Source organism: Eublepharis macularius, chromosome 5 (assembly GCF_028583425.1).
Source record: "Eublepharis macularius isolate TG4126 chromosome 5, MPM_Emac_v1.0, whole genome shotgun sequence".
Classification (NCBI taxonomy): domain Eukaryota; kingdom Metazoa; phylum Chordata; class Lepidosauria; order Squamata; family Eublepharidae; genus Eublepharis; species Eublepharis macularius.
Window position 1 is genome coordinate 148467420 of NC_072794.1, and position 19552 is coordinate 148486971.

Below are 19552 nucleotides of genomic sequence, written 5' to 3' on the forward strand. Positions count from 1 at the left end.
AAACTACAAGTGACGTCTGACACTAGTTGGACATTTGTCAGCTTCCCTCAAGTTTTGAGGGGAAATGTAGGCAGCTTGGTGGAATGTTGGACAAGTGACAGTTGAAAAGTCCATTGGACAGCAGTTGGAGAGCCAAGCTGCAAGACCAGGATGCCTACATTTCTCATCAAAACTTGAGGGAAGCTGACAAGTGTCCAACTAGTGTCAGGCATCACTTGTAGTTTGGCCCTATCATGTGTTCCTCCTTGTTCACTTGCACTCCACTTGCGCTCCACTCGATTACATAGTGATTGAGTGAAGTGCAAGTGGAGCACAAGTGAATAGGGAGGAATACATGTGAGTCTGTTCACTTGCCATTCAAGTGTAATTCGTCACTTCTAGCTTGGCCCATAGCTTCTAGCTCTCTCAGCCCCACCCACCTCACAGGGTGTTTTGTTGTGGGGATAATAATGACATACTTTGTAAACCGCTCTGAGTGGGTGTTAATTCATCCTGAAGGGTGGTATATAAATCAAATGTTATATTATGTGGAAGTAGGCTGGGCTGCACTTACACAGAATAATTGAAGTTCTGTCTAACAAGTTGCAGCAGACACTCTCGAAGAAAAGTCCAGACGGTAGCAGAAAAAAGAGGCATGGGAGCAAGCAAGCAGTAGCCATGCTGGTTTCTTCTGGTCATAGTTTATGGCTTCTTCTGCCCTTTCTGTGCAATGCCGTCAAGGGCATTGCTTCCTTCCTTCTTTGTCCTAAACCACTGAAAATCCACAATGTGATTAGTTTGCAATAACTACACTTTGACATGAAAATGCAGGAAGTTATTCGGAACACCACTGGAATGCCTAAAAAGGGAGAGCCGCTGCCAGGTAACCATTACAGAAGGAAATGGCTGGAACCAGCATCCTCCTCCTGATGGAGCCAGAATACAAACGGATGGAAATTTCCTAGATTGACTGAAAGTCCTCATCGTTACTTGTGATTAGGAGAGGTGGACCTGCTCCAAACCAGACACCTTCGTGCTTGGCGCTATTTCCCCCACTTAAGCCTACACAGGATCAACATATTTGGAACTGACCTCTTGTGAACTCTCAGATGGGATCAGTTTTCCCACCTCAGGAAGGGGGAGGAGGTAGGAGCGAGAAAGAGAACAAGCTCTTAGGAGCCAACGCGCAAAGCATTCTGCTAGAAATATCTCAACCAGCAATGGTCACCTCTACCCCTTCAGCAGAGCGAAGGCATCTGCTCCTTTGCATAAGGACGGGAAGCAGCAGCCGCAGCAGCCACAGTGGCCACATCTGCAACCGCCCCAGCCGTTTTGGCCACATCTACCCTACAAACTGAAATAACTTTACTGCTCCAATCCTCAGCAGAGTTACCCCTTTCGAAGTCCATTGAAATCAACAGGCTTAGAAGGGTGTAACTTTGCTTGGAATTGCAATGTTACTGTCTAAGCATCCTTGATAAACTCTGGGACATGTCCTTCAGTGAGAAGGTCAGGACACATTTCTCTTCTAAAACCACCCCCACCCCTGCAAAAATTATAGGCTTAAACCCAGCTCTCACAGATCTTTTCTGCCTCCCCACAGCAGCCCCCTGGAACCTCCTAAAAGGAGGTGCCAGATAGCGGGGGCTCACTGACCAATAGTCATCACTTCCACCAATAATGGCTGTGCTGGCTGAAGAGGCTCCATTGGTAGATGGGGGGGGGGGGGTGGCGGCCATCTTCCTCACCCTCCCTCACCCACCTCCCTGTGCCTCAGAGAAGTTTGTCCACGAGGCTTTCCTGAGCCACAGCATTAGTTGGGGGAGGGCGGAGGACGAGGCAGGACTGATGGATGTCCACGAGTTTCCTTGCCCTTGTGGTTTATCAGTTACAACCCGTGATGTCTGTGGTTCCTTGGAGCAAAAGGCTGAAGCTTAGAGGCAGAGCATGTGCTTTGCATGTAGAAGGTCTCAGATTTGATCCCTGGGACCGCCAGTTAAAAGGGTCAAGTAGTAGGTCAGAACAGTGACCTAGATAGGCTGACTCCGGCTAAGGCAGTGTCACAGCAGCACCTTAAAAATTCCAATGCAACAGTGGCGTTATACTTTGATATTAGGAGCAGCTAAGAGTCCAACCGGATATGTGATCAGCTCTCCAGCATGTTTTTTCATCATAAAGAGCCATGGAAAATTCCCACTTCAAATCAGAGTCATGGCCCCAGGAGGAGACAACTTTTCTCCTTGGTACCATTTTCCTGGCTGGGGGGTTGTGGCGGGAGTGGGGAGTGAGGACTTTTCCTCCTGCATAATTTTTCGGAACTCAAATGATATCTTGGAGCTGCTGTTTGCCCTGCTAGTGGCAATAGTGGGGAATAAACAGGTTGCCTGTCTTGTACCATCAGCTCTGGGCAGGAGATTGGATGTTAAGGCAATGGCAGGGCAGTAAAAGAAACCCTCCTGCCCCAAATCAGGCCCCCTCATGGCTGCTACCTGGAGAGCCAGTCGTGGCTCTTCCAGGATGTCACCTGTTCCATGCCTAAAATGCCCAAGCTACATCAAATGTCCCTAGCTAGGATGATTGCTTTTTAGTGACAAATCACTTTTTTATGATGATGATGTACGTTTTTATATGACTTTTCCTTCAAGGGGCTCAGAGCAGCATACATTGGTCTCCCTTCTTCCACTGTACCAGCACAACAAGCCTTTGGGGTAGGCTAGTATGAGGAAGACTGGCCCAAACCCAGTGAGCATTCTGGGGATTTGAACCTGGACCTCCCAGATCCTAGTCTGATGCTTTAACCACTGCACTCTCTGGCCTGCTGATGAAGGAATGCCACCATCCCATGCTCTGAAAAGCAACACAAAAGCATTACAGTGTTGGAATCCCCACATTAATATAAAGTGCCCTTTGAACAGGCTTACTGCCCGTGTGACATGCACAAGTGAGAAAAAATGGATCATTTCTCTTTTGAGGGCGGTTGTTGATTTCTACCCTACGTTCATGAATGGCAGTGGGAGCGGGGGGGGGGGGGGAGAGGAGGATTCTCTTCTGTGCCTCTTTTCCCCAAAGAGCTACAGCTAATCTCAGGCCTGGATAAAAGGCACTTTGTCCTTTAATTTGCTGCAAGGTCCCTGACCCTTATACTGGCACAGTAGGAAGTCAGGAGCCCGGCTCCTGCTGGCCAGACCTTTCACACTGTTTAAAACCTGCTTGCCAAATCGGTCACACAGCAAGGAACTAATCCATTCATGACTTGGGGAGGAAAGACAGGGAGCTTGTAATACTCTCCGAAGACCACAGGTCAGTTCTGCTGAAGATGTGCTACCTTTGGGGCTAATTGCTTTTTAAAAAAAAACATACCACTAATTGCTTTGTATTCAGAAACCATCCCTTCTTGCAGTTAAAGTTTCAGGTCTTGGAGTTATGTTTGTCTAGAATGTTCTCTGTGTAAGCACAATGGTAGCAAATAAATATGTATAACCTCCATTACATTTTTATCCTGCCCTTCTTTCCAAGGGCCTCAGTCAGGACAGTAAATGTAGTTTCCCTCTTTTTGTTTCGTCCTCATCTCTACCCTGAGAGTCTGTGACTGGCTCAAGGTCATTTCAGTATGCCTCATAGTTGACAACGGGCGTAACTACATGATACATTTCCCCCAGGGACATCCCTGGATTAGGGAGGCCAGGTGTTCCACTTTGGTGGAAGCCCTTCCACCCCCATCCCCACCAGTTTTGCCTGCTGCTGCTCAGCTGGGCAGTAGGGGGAAATTGTAGTGGAAATGAGGGGCACTGAGAGACTTACTGTGTGGTGAGGGCACCTGCTGGAAATGGCACAATGTAGTGATGTCACAGAATAACCCGGAAGTTATGTCATCACCTTCTGTAGCCTTCTCTCAAACCATAAACCACAGAGTTTGGAGACAATGCTAGAGTGACACTCATATGGGATGATATCTCTTCTGGGTCACTCACTGGAGGAAGGGCTCCTACTGTACAATAAGTCTTCTGCACTGGACTGAGTCAAAAGACATGTTCTGAGGTTCTTGTTTGCCATTTGGATTGCCAGCTCCAGGAGCTGGAAATCCAATTCCTGGAGATTCGGGGGCTGGAGCCTGGGGAGAGCAGGACTTGAGAAGGGGAGAAACCTCAGCTGGATATAATACCAGAGTCTCCGCCTTCCAAGGTAACCATTTTCTTCAGGGAAACTGATCTTTGTAATCTGGTTATCAGTTGTAATTCCAGGAGATCTCCAGCTACCAGCTGGAGGTTGGAAATCCTATTTCCTATGCATGCACAGGCCTGATTTGGATTGGGACTGTGGCACCTGGAGAAAAGAGGCTTCCTATTGCATCAAATTCCCAACCTCAAATGGCCATGAGGAGATACCATTTGCCCTATTGGGGGCTCCGTGAGTATTGATGAGTTACACATTAAGTTTCCCCAGTGGGGCAAACAATGGCTGACTGAGGCCATATAAAATTGCTAAAATGGTGAGCAGAGGAGGTCTAAGCCCCCTTTCCCCACCCATTCCAGTGTCAGTCCACACCTGGTCTATACCTGGGAATCGCAGAACCTGAAAAGATATCTCTCAGCCTGACCTGGAGATATCCCTAGGAAAAATGTATTTTGTAGTTAGAGATTAGAACCTACTTCTTCTCGGCCCTAACCCATGCTCTGACCATGACACTGTACTGGATTTAATGATAAAAGAACAACAGGAAGCAAGACACTGCAAGAAGGGAATTTACCCTCACCCAAATACCTCTGAGTGTACATCTGAAAGTGGGGGTTCAGGTTCCCCAACCTCCAGGTAGGGGCTGGCGTTCTCCCAGAATTACAACTGATTTTCAGACTACAGAGATTAGTTTCTCAAAAGAGGGGTGGACTCTGGCATCAAGTCCATGCTGAGGACCCTCCCCTCCTCACTTTCCAGGGTGCATCCCCAAATCTCAAGGAATTTCCCAGCAAGGAACTGGCAACCCGACTTGGGATCCTTCATCAAAATTGTACTACCTTTTGTCCAAGGAGCTCAAGGAGGTTTGCATACACCGTTTTCTATCCTTTCCCATTTTATCATCATAACACACCGAGGAAGGTTAAGTAGAGAGCAAGCAGGACTGCTCAAAGGCCAAGCAGTTGCTTGGGACAGCTTGGACATTCTGGCACGGCTCGTTGGCAGCAGTTTTGGAGTAGGTGGTGGATATGGTCTACACCAGGCATTGCTGGTGCATGCAATGCCAGCTTGAGTGTTGAACAGGTGGTCACCTGGTAAAAACAGTGCCCTTTGGTTGGCTGTTTGGGTGGACAGATTTTAATGCATCAAAAATGCCTTTTAAAAGACGTTTCTATTGGCATACTGCAAATTAGACATTTCAGTTGCAGGCTTTTGGGAAACAGAAATTATTACATTTGGGAAAAAACAGCAGTAAGCCCCTCTGAGCTCATGGGACAGAGTGAGATGAGTAATATCCAAATAGAAAAGACATAAGAGCGTACTTAAGATTTCCTTTCAATACAGCAGGGGCCCAGGAAACCTGCAGGTTTCTCAGAGGTTTATCGGGGATCCTCAGTGAGATCAATAAGTGAGACCAGCTGTAGTGAAGTGAGGGGTTAAATCAAAGACCAAGTGCTAGGAGATGCTTTTCAGTAAGCCACACACACAGCACAGCAAACCAGCCAACCAGCAGGCTATGCAGAAGATGACAGTAACAGTGTGGTATAGTTGACAGGATGTTGGACTAGGACCTGTGAGGCCCAGATTCAGTTCCCCACTCTGCCCTTTAAAATCACTGGGTGACCTTGGGCCAGTCACTTTCTCTCAGCCTAACCTACCTCATAGGGCTGTTGTAAGGATAAAATTGATGAAGGAAGGCAACAATGTAAGCTGCTTCGGATCCCAAATGGGGAGAAAAGCAGCATATAAATATCTAAATAAATAAATGATGTTTATTCCCAGTGTGTTTTGTGGTACATTCTTTATTTTATTTAAAATTAAAAGGAGGCAGTTCACCCCTAGTGATACTGATGAACAGCACATTTTAAATAAAGGCATTCTGCCTGAGGCTACTAGGAAGGCTCTCACACTTCTATCTTGGTAAAATGTGCAAAACAGAATTGTTCATGAGGGCGTTCTTGCAGAAGGAGCAAAGCTGGAGCATAATGGATCAGCTCCACACGTCTTTGTGTGTGTGTGGTGCCCTCAAGTCATAGCTGACTTATGGTGCACCCTGGTGGGGTTTTCATGGCAAGAGATTAACAGAGGTGGTTTGCCATTGCCTGCCTCTGCAACCTCAGTCTTCGCTGGAGGTCTCCCATCCAATTACTAACCAAGGCCAACCCTACTTAGCTTCTGAGATCCAACGAGATCAGGCTCACCTGAGCTATCCAGGTCAGGGCCCACATGTCTTTACCAAGCGCAAAACTCACGGAACAAGAGAGTCTTCCTGGTGCAATTTCTGACATCATCGTGCCATGAAATCGTGGAGTGATGACATCAGAAATCATGCCAGGAAGACGCCCTCATTCCGTGAGTTTTGTGCTAGGTAAAGACGTGTGGAAACGGCCACTGTCTTGTTGCCTTAAACAGATCTGTTTGCATGTATTCTGGTTTTCTTTTTCTCCATTTCCACGATCCCAGACCAACTGTATTGTTTAGTCATACTAGGAATCTTTTCTGACAGATTCTGATGTTGTATATTTTGTAATCCACTTATTCATTAACTGAAAAGTTTTTTTTATATCAAAATTGTAATCCACCTTGAGTTCTAGTGAGAAAGGACTATAATTGAAAACAATAATAATTCAAAACCACTTAAAAATGAGTAAAGTAGATGGGCAGTTGCAGCCTTTTGGTAATAAAACAATGCATATTTCAGCAACAATTGCAATGATTTTCATAAAATAGCAGCATTATCTTGAAACTCATGTGGGCAGGTGCTTTTCTGTGAATCTGCTTTGGGAACTTGTCTTGAACTAAAGTCACTAGCTAGCCTCAGATTCATTTTGGGAATGGATGGATGTGGCTGTTCATCTTGGCGAATGGGTGGACTCTTCCAACTTGCTCAATAGTTAGTTACTAACATTCTTACCTAATTAAACCCTCTAGTTCAAGCCATTCTTATCCTGGATTTTGGGAAGAGCTGTGCAGCTCCATCCATACCATCCAGCTGACGGCTGAAAGTCCCTTCCAGTTAGTTAGAATTCCCTAGAAACTGCTCTTTCTTGGAAATGGCCTTCAGGCACTTACAAAAGGGCAAAAACATATGGGCTTGGCTGTTTGACAGAGTTCGAGAGTATGACTGATGGATTTTTTGAGACATGTGAGGCAAGAGCGGATGGTTAGAGTGAGTAAGTCCAGTTTGGCAGTCTTAACAACTCCCTCATGTGCAACTTCATGGTTTGTATGAAAAGGCTCTCTGCCGTTACACAGAACATACAAGCCACCGAGTTGTGCATGGGGGAGTTGTTATGGCTGCCAAATGAGACTTTGGCAGATCTCCCATAAAACTCAAATCTTGTGGGGAATAATGCCACTAGGGGGAGGAGTGCTTTATCTGGCTTCCCCACCAAGCCACTTCTCTTTTTCCCTCCCCCAGGTTCTCAGACACCTGTTTGCCATCTTGGAACTAACGGGGAAGTTATGGTGGAACATTTCCATCTGCTATCTATATTTAATAAAATATGTGCTCTGGAGGCATGTACTCTTGATGCAGAAGATCTTAGGTTCAATTCTCACCATCTCCCATTAAAGGGATTTTAGGTCAACCAATTAATAAGACCAACTTACTTGACAGGGCTGTTTTTACTAATACAAAAGTTGTGGCAGAACATCATGGACAGAGGGATGACCAGGAAGGAGGAAGATTTGGGGAATGGGTCCCTTTAATCTGTGGCAATGGGCAGAGGAATACAAAAAGAGGAAGGCGCACTTGCCCTCACTCATTCCTCATCAGCAGAAGTTAACAATGTGATTACCATTCTTCTATAATGCTTGAGGCAAATGACTCAAAGCACATAAAAGCTTTCTGTTCTGAAGGAACAAACACTCAAAGGAAGGCCATCTGAATTTAGTTCAAGAGGGGAGTGGCTATTTAGAAGTAGGGAAAACTTTGCCAGGAATACAAAGTGCTTGAGGGCTCTTCCAGATCTGTGGCTTGGAGCCATCAGATCGATTCTGCAAAGGGAAGGATCTCTGTCTGTGGGGCGTGACCTTCTTGTGTCCCCTTTCCCACTGCAGCCCCAAATGCTCCCTGCATCTCTGCTTCCCCTAAGAACAGCATTTGGGAACTTTGGCTCCCAGGTTACAGGGGGTGCCTAGCAGCAAATTCTTTTGTGCTCCCCAGCTGGCCAGCAGTGATGCCTGATGGGGAAAACCCACTTCTTCTGTGCAAGCCTTCCTTAAACAACCTTTATGTCCTTGTGCAGCTCCCATTCATTTGGCTAGGGCTTGCCCAGGAGATTTCGTGATGAACTAAACTCCATGGGTCCGATCTGTTTCCTCTTTCCTTTGCTGCCCTTAAAGGGCTCTTACAACGCTTCATGCACTCCTGCCACACTTAAGCAGCATTCCCTTCTCATGGCTGCCATTACCTCTTCTTAGCACCCTGGGAAAGAAACTGTCCAGTTTCTTTGGAAGCATGTATTGTTTTCTAGTCATTTTTTTGTGAGTGGTCAAAAAGGCTCCCTGATCACAAAGACGGGAGAGGGGCAAGGCAAGAGTAAATAGACAACCCCCTACTTCTGTTTGAATGCCACCATGACAGAGAAAGAGGCCATTTCAGAACCCTGTTAAGCAGGGCTTTTTTTCTGGGAAAAGAGGGGGTGGAACTCAGTGGGTTGCCCTCGGAGAACATGGTCACATGGCTGGTGGCCCCGCCCCCTGATCTCCAGACAGAGGGGAGTTGAGATTGCCCTCCGCGCCGACCATTTTCAAGAGGTTCCGAAACTCCATCCCCCCGCGTTCCCCCTGAAAAAAAGCCCTGCTGTTAAGCAACATGTTTCAAGGAAACCTCCTCCAGGGATGGTTGTCCTCAACTGAAATCATCAAGTCCCACTCGACCCCCCCCATTAGAACTATGGCCCCTTATTCCCAATGCCAAGCACAAAGCCATTCTGCACTACCTTGAAACTGTCAATCCTTTCCCACAACAGTCCTAGAGGAAAGCTTTTCTCCCCTGGTGGCAGCCACCTTTTGAAGTCCAGATGAGATTCATTCTTTAACACTTCCTGTTCCTTTCCCCACACCGATCCCTTCTTAAGTGGTTTAACTTGGTTAAAGCAATAATATTATGTCTTGAACCTACCACCTTGCTCACTGTTTGTCTTAAGTCAGGTGGGTGATAGAAGACAAAAGGGCCTGCATGTGGAAAGTGGAGTTGTGTGAGACACAAAGGGGAGTCTTGTCTTAAGGAGTTGGCAGCGAGTCAAAGCAATGAAACGCTAGCTATCTCAAACTGTGTTTTCACAGCAGCAATACCAAAATCATATTTCTCTGCCGCAGGAGACAGTCTTCATCAAGTTTCATCAGATTTAGAAGGATTTGTTCTATTCCCCCCCCCCTTTTCTGCAAAGTTATTTTTTAAAAAAACCCTGAAACAGTCTCATTGTATTCCTGGACTTAATATTTATTATTATAAACAAGGGTGTCAGGTCCATTAAAAATAAATTGGAAAGCAAACAAGGAGGTACAAGGGAAAGTGGCTGATTGGAAACATGCGCTTCCATTGCAGAAATCTTCACTTTGGAATAATACTTGGTCTGAGGCAAGATAAGAAAGAAGGGGAAAAAGCCTCTTGTTAAACTTGATGGGACCAGGACATTGTGTGAGACCAAACTAGGTCCACTCAGGCAGCTGTTGTCTTTAGCAGGAGGCAACACAAGGTAAGTCAAAAACTGAAGAGGTGCCCAACAAGGCCTAAAACTTTGGGAGCTTGCCATTTACTGACGCTGTTGAGGATGGATCTTCTTATGGGAGAATATGACTGTGAAACAGATATTGCTAGACAAAACAACACATCTGTCTTGGAAGCACATGGAAGAAAGGGCAACAATCTTAGCTAAGGAACTGCATGCCATATGCGGATGATGCCCAGCTCTATATTTTGCTATGCAAATCCCCTGGAGACGCAACAGGGGTTTTGAGGCACTGCCTCACAGCTGGGGTCCAGTGGCTGAAAGCAAACAAATTAAAACGGAATCCTGACAAAACAGAAGTGACGGTGGTTGGGAAGGAGGAGATCTTGAAGGATATTGTGCTTCCTACTTTCGATAGGATTCAGTTGAGCTTTGCAGACTCCGTTAAAAGCCTAGGGATTATACTGGATGCAGCGCGGCTACTTGAGAAGCAAGTTAATGCAGCTGCAAAAACAGCCTTCTAGTCAAGCCCAGAACATGGCCCCCTACCTTGACACAGCCAATCTGGCCACCTGGATCCACACCAGAGTAACTTCAAGACTAGACTACTGTAATAAACTCTGCATAGACCTTCCCTTGAAGTCAACTCAAAGATTCCAGTTGGTGCAGACTGCTGCAGCTCGTTTACAGTCAGGAACTATACAGAGCGTGCATGTTACACTCATTCTGCAGCCAACTTCATTGGCTATCCATAAGTTACTTGGCTCTACTTGGTTTTGGCTCTCCCATACAAAGCCCTTCAGGGCCTTGGTTCCTCATATCTACAGGACCGCCTCTCTCCCTATGCTCTGCCATGGCAGCTTCACTCATCTGGTAAAGACAACAAAAAAGGAGAGTGAAAAACAACATCCCTGCAAGGTGGTTAGAACTACAGAAATAAATATATATCAAATTGTAGAAAATGACTAAAAATATAAATTAAAAACACCAGTATAAAGTTTAATAGGAATACATAGATTAGATTAAAAGCACCATATGGTTGTACATATACGTACTCAAACCTAGTAAATACGTAAAATAAAATCATGAATATATAAGTATAACAGTACAACTAATAGCCATATATACAAACCCAATAAAACAAGGCACGTTTCAGCCCAAAGGCCTTCCTCAGTGGTACATAAATATTAAAGACAACACCCCCTCAATAAAATGCATACATGACCTAGCACATACTGAACCTGAAAGAGAGAAAAATGGGGCGGGGGGGGGGGGGGGCGGGATGTGCAGTGGTTGATATAAGGATGGTGAGTGTAAAACCAACATCAAACATATATGTTTTAATAAAAATTACTCACACTTGAGATGAAATTAAAATAACACGGAGTGAATTCCTTAGAATTCTACCCTAGAGCAGCATGAAAAGAAGTCAGGGCACTGATCATAATAGGGGGTTGTGCTTCCTTTGCAAACAAATCTAAAAAAAAGAGATACAGCCAATTAAATCCCAATTTAAATTTTTTTAGAAACGATTTTATTTTATATATATACAAGGTTTTCGTATGTATATATACAACCATATGATGCTTTTAATCGAATCTATGTATTCCTATTAAACTTTATACCGGTGTTTTTAATTTATATTTTTTAGTTATTTTCAACAATTTTGTATTTATTTCTGTTGTTCCAGCTTCACTCATCTGAACAGGATCTTCTGCAGGTGCCACCCAGCAAATGGACAAAATCAACAACTGCCCATACATGCACATTCTGTGTTGTGGCTCCTACCTTATAGAATGGGGCAGCCTGATAGGGACCGTAGACTATACTACTGCGTACTGTCTGTTGCTATAAGTATGATCCTATTGGGCAGTTTGTGTTGTTTAATATGTCCAATTTAATTGCTTATACTCTGTGTCAGCATTGTTTTGGCTCTGTATTGGATTTCTGCTTGTTTTCAAATACACTGTTAAATATATTAGAAATAATTAATTGACTATCTTTCTATACACTCTGGGAAATGAAGTGTGGTTTGTTATTTTCAAATCTCTGCAAATTTGCATTTGCATATCCTATTGCATTGTTTATCGAATGTCCCACCCGTTGATCATATTGACTTGCACTGCATAACCCACCAGTTTCAACGAAAAAGGCAGACTATAAATAACGTAAATATTAGTTGGAAATAAATGATGGAGAAGCATTTTCTTTAAGGAAATGTGACCAAACTTCACCCTCTTCTCTAGCAGGTGCCACTCTTAAAGCTTCCAGAATCTACCCCTTTGAAGACCTGGGAACCCTGTGAAGAAGATGCAAAAGGATGTAGCGGGCAGGTAACAGTGGGAATAGAAGTAATCACAGCTGTGAAGTAGGAAGACCTGGGCTCTCAAGTTACCCCCTCTGATGTGAACTCTCCAACTGGCCTTAAGCAAGTCATTGTCTACTGCCTGGTAGCTCTGAGAGCTAATTCAGCCTTGTTGTTCCGATTCCAAATTCCCCTGAATGCCAGATGCTGGAGATGTACAAAGGGGGACTGCTGCTGTCAGCTTCCCAGGAACATCTGGCCCACCATTGGATACAATGGGCCTGTGGTCTGATGCAGCTGGCCTCCTCTTCTCTCTCTCTGACTCATTCTCTCCTCAACCTCCAAGATGAGATTAATATCTGCGGCTTACAAGTAGAGCATGTGCTTTGTATGCAGAATGACTGAGATTCAATCCTTATACTAGCAGGCTAAAGGGATTTCAGGTAAACAGGACTGACGATATTGATCTACTGAACAGAGTGGGGATTTTTTTTTAAAAAAAACCAATAACCCTTACAATGCAAAGGAAATATTTTGCATCACAATAGAATCCGGCTGCTTTACAGTCTGAGACTTCAGTCCGGATTGTGCAAGCATTCAGAGTCTCTCGTCTTCCAACAACCTCCCTCTGGAACCGGCAGCTGATTGGTTTCAGCAAGTTGTATCCGTCATCCTGCTGGAAAGGATGCTTGCAGGATTTTCATCTGGGCAATTAAGTCAAATGCTGAGCAAGTTTAATGACCGCTGAAGTGTCAAGACGTCCTTTCTCTAAGATGCCACATGTCTTCTCGAAGGGGACTATTGACACAGCCATCTCTGTATTTCTTGAACAATCAATAGGATTTCAAGTTACAACAGGAGGATTTTTTAAAAGAAACTTTCCATCACTGTAGGAAGGCACATTAGAGATGCAGAATGGGAAATCAACACAAGGGGACTCTAGAGAATGCTCAGGGAGAGATGTGAAAGAATGACCCCCCTTCCTCTCTGGGACTGTAATCAATTAATACTAATATAACCACAGGATCTACAGAAACTGAAGTTTGGCAAACTCTTACCAGCCATCTGCTGGGCCTATGTCCATAGCTGGAGGGTTCCATGGAAGGCAAGGACTTGTTCAGAGTTTATGTGACTGCCATATTCTAAAATTGGTTATTCTGGATCAAAAGTGCACCCTGCAAATCTCTCCCACAGCCAACATTTTGTTCTTACTAAATCAAGAGGGCCACATCCCCATGTTAAGAATGGGAAAACAATTTTTGTTACAGCTCTACCTTATTAACCCCTTTCTCCCCATGAACAACTCACCCCATTTTCTTGCTGTACCTGTGTAGTCCCATTTCTTACTGTTACGCCCTTTACTTTCTTTGAGTAGATATTTCTTTTAATCTTTCCCTTAACACCCCCTGGGCAGCCCGCTGCCACCAGGAATATCACATTCCAATATATTTTAAGTTTTCCCCTTGGTAACGTTCCAAAGCATCAGGCTCCTTCGTGGTTCTATGTGGCCCTGAGGATAGGAATGGGATATGGCAAGGACAGCTACTCTGGGATATAACAAAACAAAATAAACTTTTATTTAGTCAAGAAGCGTATTGGTTTTATAAATGTAGTTCTTGGTTCTTAAAGTTACTTCATTTAAACTCATTCATACAGATTTCTTCTAAGGCTTCACACACAGTTAGCCTCTTTCTCTAACTCAATATTTCTCTCACAGAAATGCTTAAAACTCCTCAGGCAGCACACAGCTAGCCTCTTTCTCTTATTCACAGAAATATGAAACCTGCTCAGGCAGCACACAGCTGGCCTCTCTTTCCCTGACTGAGTGTCCTTTCACAAACATGCTCAGTTCAGGTTCCACACAGGTTATATTTCGCTCATAAACACTTCAACATATTCAGGCAGCACACAGCTAGCCTGCTTTCTTCTGACTCAAAACTTTTCTCTCTCTACTGTCAGTCTCAAACTGCATTCACTCCGCCCACACTCTCAGTCATCAACCAGTCACATCACTCACTCTTCCCTCTCTCACCCCCCACTCTTCACCTAGCTCACACCAAGCATTTAAAGACACATGCACCCATTTACTTAGAATCATTACACTTACCCTACAGTCCAATTCCTCAGTGATCTCCACTGTTTTATGCATCACATAGTGCTTTCCTTTCTATGTATATATGCATTTATTTAGATATTTATACTCCACTTTTCTCCCTGATAGGATTCCAAAGCAGCTTACGAAGTTTTCCTCCTCTCCCCATTTTATCCACACCACAACCCTAGCATGCCAAGATGAGAGCATATGTGACTGGCCCAAGGTTATGCAGCAAGCTTCCATGTAGGCTGGCAAATGGCAGGAGTTTTAGGGGGCAGGGACTTAGAAACAGGCAAAAAAACCTGGAAGTGACATCATTGCATTGGTGTGATGCGCTAGGATTTTGAGGGATTCCTGGAGCAATGCACCAATGCAATGACATCATCTCTGGGCTTGCGCCAGAAATGACACTACAGCATAGGCATGACGTTTATTCTACACGTCTACAGTGCATACCCAATGTGTAGACATAACCCCATGGTACTATCCCGGGGGGGGGGGGGGGGCTTTCAGTCTGGAGCATGCTCATTACGTTTCCTTAAATCTGCAGGTTTAGAAGTGTTCCAACATTTGGCCACAAGGTGGGGCATGTGAAATTTATCCCTTTTTGCCTAAATTGCCAATTCACTTTTAAAAATTTAAAATATCTATATGCGAATATTTAAACAAATGAACATGCCTACACAGATAAGTTTGCATAGATGCTCAGTCATACATTTGTACAGATACTGTGTTAAAAACATGTATTTCTAATTTATTTATATATATCCCCCCACCCCCTGCCTCGCAGAGTGGATGAAACATTCAAATTCCAAATACTGACATAATACCTCCAAGTGATTTCTGCTGTGAAATACAAGCATGGTTTGGAAATTGGACCAAAGCCGTTCCCCATTGTAGAGCCAGTTTGGTGTAGTGGTTAAGAGCACGGGACTCTAATCTGGAGAGCAGGGTTTGATTCCCCACTCCTCCGCTTGAAGCCAGCTGGGTGAGCTTGGGCTAGTCACAGTTCTCTGGAGCTCTCTCAGCCCCACCCACCTCACAGGGTGTATGTTGCGGGGATAATAATAACATACTTTGTAAACTGCTCTGAGCGGGCATTAAGTTGTCCTGAAGGGTGGTATATGAATCTAATGTTGTTGTTGTTATTTAGGGAAGTGTAATGTCTGGTTAGGACTTCAGTTACCCATAGGTCATAGGGATGCCAGCCTCCAGGTGGTGGCTGAAGATCTCCTGGAATTACAACTGATCTCCAGTGATCAGTTCACCTAAAGAAAATGGCTGCTTTGGGCAGGGGAGGGGGGCTCTATAGAATTATAACATGCCAAGGCCCTTTCCCTCCCCAAACCCTGCTTTCTCTAAGCTTCACCCCCCCCCCACACACACAGATCACTAGAAATTTCCCAACTTGGAGCTGGCAAACCTACTCATGAAGCATGGGCCATTGAATCCAGTGAGACAAAGCAATTCGGGTGTTAGGATTCAGGCATTCTTCCAACCCCACATTCGTCATCCTTGAACAGGCCTTAGAGCCGGTATTCCCACGAAGAGTTGGGGGAAGGGTTACTTACAAACAGGGATTTTCAACCCCTCAGCAGAACTAAAAATAAGGTTGGGGTGTACTCTGCCTTATCCACATGATATCAGAGGCTGCATTTAGCTTTTAGATTGGGGCAAGGAGCAGATGAGGGGTAGATTTTTAAGAAAGGGGGACACACAGAGATAAAATGGAGAAGGGTAGAATGGTGTAAGCCTTTTGGAGCCACACTAGCGAGAAGTGGAATAGGAATGAACTAAATAAATAAATAGACAAAGGTTCCAATTTTGCCTTAGCTACAGTCAAGTTTAGATTGCAAAAAAGAAGATTTTGAGTGCATCTGTTTCCGTTCTTTCTGTACGCCTGCCTTTGTTAACGATATCTGTGTTTTCAGTACCAGTGAGCTACTGGCCACACTCTCTCTGTGGAAGCGAAGGAGTTGTGTGTGTCTGTGAGGTGCACAGCTGGGATATAGGCCCTTTTCATTGGTTATTAAAACAGGCATTCAATGAGGCAAACATACTGGCTCTTATCATGTGTGAGCTATAAATCGGAGAAAGTAGAACTCCTGGATGGGCCTCAAAACCAAGGAAAGCAGGCCGCAGTGAGGCCAGCCTTCGATCCAAGTCCTCTAAATCATCTCCATTGTGATCCTGATCAGGATCCAAAACGGGAAAACATGTCATCCATTAGTGTGCTCTGAAGGGGAGGATTCTTTTTTTATCAAAATCACTAGTCCTTTTCTCCTATTTGTGGAAATCTTCCAAAAATCTGGGGAACATGAAACAAAAAGGAGGAAGGGGAGGTTGCTTTGGGATATCAGAGCCACTCACCCTACTTATATCTTTTGTGATCAATGAGATCAGAAATATTTGAAAGCCTGGCCTTGAGCTTGGCCTGGATTTATGCCACATAATTTTTCAAAACAGTGCTCCAAAGATATGAGCTCATTCATCTAATTGGCCATATAGTGATAAGAACAGTGCCAACCCCCCCCCCCCCCAAATCCACCCTAGTTTGGGTATACAACACACGGTAATACATTTGCATATGCAGAAAGTTGGAACACACACCTCCTGTCCGGAAAACCAGTGGCTCAGGAATGCACCAGTTATGTTCAGACTGTACAGTGTATGCCCTTTTCACACTTCAGAGAACATATAAATTAGTGGGGTACAACAAGTTCATGCCCGTGGTGCGCATGCACAGACACCACGGCATGTTCAGCAGAAGGCCTACAGACCTGTACGTGCAATCTGGGGCTCCTGTCTTTTGTAGGTTTCCTGATGTTCAGACAGCTCAAGCATTCATGACCCCTATTTATATCCTCAACTGAAGAGGAAAGGAGAACAAAAGTGGATATTATCCGTAATCTACCCTCCCCTCTATGCACTCACTGAAAAGGGATTTTTCTTTTCACCCTGAAATACAGTTATTTTCATAACACTGAAACATCCTACACTATTTTGTGGCATGATAAAGGCATCTCTCACTGCAGGTAATATGAGCATAGCTTTAACACTGGACAAAATATTTCCAAAGACAACCGCAGAAGTTACCTGCAGATTCCGTGTGCGAGCCCTTCACTTGAGTCAATGTTGTTTAGAGGAGAGACCATTAGCCTGGGAGATCCAACGTTGAATCTCACCTCTGCCATGGAAATTTGCTGGGTGATCTTAAGCCAGTCACCCCCTCTCAATCTAACCTACCTCACAAGGTTGTTGAGAGGATAAAACAAAGGAGAACAATATAAGCCGCTTTGGGTTCTCATTGGGAAGAAAAATGGGGTATAAATGAAGAAAATAAAAGTATCGCAATACCATTAACTCACGATCCCTTTAAAAATGCAACAATTCTTTAACTGTTCAGAAACCATCTCTTCTCATGTCCCGGTGAATTTATTCAGATGGGGCAGGTCCAGTACACTTGGTCACAAGCAGCAGGCAAGCTCAGTTTCTTGCACTTTCTCCCAATTTCCAGTCTTTGTGGGCTGGTTTGTGCACACACGTGTGTGTGCAAGGCTTATGTGAGTCTGATTTGCAATACTGTGCAGGAGAAGGAGAAAAATGTAAAGTAAACACAGAAAAAAATTAAGAGAAAAGGACAGTAGGGGAAAATATGCACAGGTGTTCTCTAGCTTCCTCTTGTAATAATATACATAGCTAATCACATGCTTCTACACACCACACAAGAGGAAGATGTCGGAGATTAACCTTACAGATCCAAACCAGAAATCAAGTTTTCTCATCACTTTCCATTCCTTCCTCTCCTTGCACAGTGGCGCTAGTCATCACAGAGCTTATACCACCAACTCAAAAGACCAAGTTCCAAAAAGATGGCAGGAGTGGAGATTGTGGAAACTGGTGTCGGACATGCGGCAACACTCTAGGAATTCCCCCAATCTCTATGGCTTTTTACCATACAGATTTGGGAAATTCCTAGAATGTTATTCAATGCCAGTCTCCCGCCCCCCCCCCCCCACACACACCCATTTTGCCCTCATTGCCCTGCTCTGGGACCAAGAGCAGGAGAGTGCTATAGCAGACAGCCTGGAAAACCTAGGCTCTTGCCCAGAACCAAGCTGTGCAGAACCAGTTGGGTGCGGCACTTTTCTTACGACAAATGTTCTTGTAGGAGGATTAGACAGATTCATAGAGGAGAGGTTCATCAATGGCTACTAGCCACGGTGACTGAAGGGAACCTCCACATTTAGAGGCAGTTGACCTCTGGATGAGTCACTTAAAAAATCAATAATGCTAGGAAAGATGGATGGCTGTAGGGAAAGCAAAAGATCTGATGAAATGGCTTAACTGGATAAAAGATTCCGCATCTTCCAGTCTGCAAGATCTGAGTGAGCCTGTCAGTGATGGGATGTTTCAGAGATCATTCATTCATAGAGTCACCATAAATCGGAAGTGACTTAACATAACACATACGCTGACGTCTGAATACCAGTGCTAGGAGGCAACAGCAGGCCTTGACCTCCATGCACTGGTTGCTGGCTCTCTGTAGCAGCTGGCTGGCTACTGTGTGAAAGAGGATGCTGGACCAGAAGGCCCATTGCAGAGAGCACTTTTCGTTTGCTAACACTCCACACCATTGTACACAATCTAGACACTTTCTGGTTGCCAACACCCAAACAGCCCTTCCTTCTTCTTCAAAGCCAGTGGGACTGTTAACCACGAGAGACAGTGTTGTGTAATGGTTAGAGCATCAGCCTAGAATCAGAGAGACCCAGCTTTGAATCCCCAGTCTGCCATGGCAGCTTGCTAGGTGAGCTTAGGCCAGTCATACTCTCTCAGCCTAACCTTCCTCACAGGGTTGTTGTGAGGTTAGAATGGAGGAGAGGAGAATGCTATAAACTGCTTTGGTCCACATGGGGGAGAAAGGGGTGGAGTATAAAGGATGTGCCCTGACCTGGATAGCCCAGGGGAGCCTGATCTTGTCAGATCTCAGAAGCTAAACAGGGTCGGCTTTGGTTAGTGATGGGATGGGAGACCTCCAATGAAAACTAGGGTTGCAGAGGCAGGCAATGGCAAACCACCTCTGTTAGTCTCTCGCCATTAAAACCCCACCAGAGGTCATCATAAGTCAACTCTGACTTGAGGGCACCACCACTATAAAGTAAATACATACAAACCTACAGAACAGGGCCAACGCCTCTATTTGAAAATGAACCTCCTGTCATAAGAGGAAAGAAAATACACTGTGGCATACTTGTTCAATTTCTTACTGAATCCTCTCCACCTTTCTTCTGTGCAGGATTCCAGCTAAATCGCAGCAAA

At 44.8% G+C, this 19552-nt stretch overlaps 1 long non-coding RNA gene across 3 annotated transcripts; it reads left to right on the forward strand.

The window, feature by feature from the left end:
• Positions 1-3191: 3191 nt before the first annotated feature.
• LOC129331236 (uncharacterized) lies at positions 3192-13679 on the forward strand. 3 transcript variants are annotated; one of them, XR_008597109.1, is made up of 3 exons: positions 3192-3279; positions 9707-9857; positions 12077-13679. It is a non-coding gene; the product is annotated as an uncharacterized LOC129331236 (long non-coding RNA). The 3 variants fall into 3 exon arrangements; XR_008597111.1 differs by having other exon boundaries at positions 12080-13679; XR_008597110.1 differs by lacking the exon at positions 12077-13679 and adding an exon at positions 11521-11753.
• Positions 13680-19552: the final 5873 nt, after the last annotated feature.